Here is a 1405-nt window from a genome sequence, read left to right as displayed (position 1 = left end):
CCATTCACGCAGACCTTGGAGACCGGCGTGATGAAAGCAACGTTTATCCAGTCGTCTTTGCGTTCCTGCCTAACAAAAAGAAAGAAATATTCGTTTCTTTCACCTCATCTTGGAAGCGGTTCCCCAATGGAATCCTAAGAAAATCACTATTGATTCCGAAGCAGCTACGATATCAGCCCTACGAGAAGTATTTCCGTCAGCGAAAATAAGTGGCTGTTTCTTTCACATGAAGCAATGTCTGTGGAGAAAGGTACAGGAACTTGGCCTAACGAGCGACTACAAGGAGAACGAAGATATACGTCTCCACATCCGAATGTGCGCTACTCTGGCATTTTTAAAGCCAGATGACGTCAGTACGGGATGGCTGGTGATACATTCTCAGGCTCCTTCTACAGAAAAACTTACTGGCTTCTTCGACTATTTTGTGGACGTATGGCTTGAAAACAGCGAGATACCAATCACTATGAGCAGCTGTTACAAAAAGCGACATCGAACAACAAATGCTGCAGAGGGATGGCATCACAAGATCAACTCTTTAGTTGGAAATGCACAGCCTCGATTCGACGATATGGTGGTTTGTTTAAAGAAGGAAGCAGAAGCGACGAACTGCATGTACCTGAAGCCGGAGATCATTCTTGAAGGTAAGAGGGGGAAGACGAAATATGTAAAGAAAGAAGACAGGATTGAAAGAACCCTTAAGAAATATGAAGAAACCAGCGACATCAGGTCCCACTTAAAGGCAATTTCTTACATAGGAAAATTAGCATACTCTTCTTGCTGTTTCAGGTATTCATTCCTAATGTAAATAGAAATGTACAAAGGAACAAAATTATAATGACGCTTGTCTAAAGCCGATAAAAATAATTGACGAAGCTTAGTCACTGACTTTTAATACGCCAAAATGAATACAATCATTATGCCAGTCCAAAGCCTGGATAAGGTGTGATGGGAATCAGCATTTTAAAACATTGTTTACTGTCGACCAAAATATTGTATGTACTCTAGTTTGGAGGTTGTGACCCCATGTGGGTGGGGGACGAAGACGAAGAATATATCCACGGTATCCCCTGCCTGCCGTAAGAGGCACTAAATGGGGCCCCGGCGGCTCACAACTTGGGAGCGTGGGTTGGCAGAATCGAACCTGCCAATTTGGGGCCAGAAGCGCTTCAACCATGTGAATCACTAGTCCGGCATTTCTAATTCTTTCTCATCCCATGTTCTTCGAAAAATATGTTAGCGTGACGTTAGATTACCATAAATAAATAAATTCAATTAATTAACGATTGATTAACTTTTGTTTTTCTAAAAATGAAGGACTGGTGCGGAATAAAACAGTGTCTTTTATCTTGGCCTACCTTTAATTATTCCACGATAAATAAATAGGATACTTGTTTTTTGAATTAGC

This window comes from Anabrus simplex, chromosome 5 (genome assembly GCF_040414725.1).
Source record: "Anabrus simplex isolate iqAnaSimp1 chromosome 5, ASM4041472v1, whole genome shotgun sequence".
Lineage (NCBI taxonomy): Eukaryota > Metazoa > Arthropoda > Insecta > Orthoptera > Tettigoniidae > Anabrus > Anabrus simplex.
The sequence above is the reverse complement of the archived record's forward strand: the minus strand, read 5'-3'. Positions refer to the sequence as shown.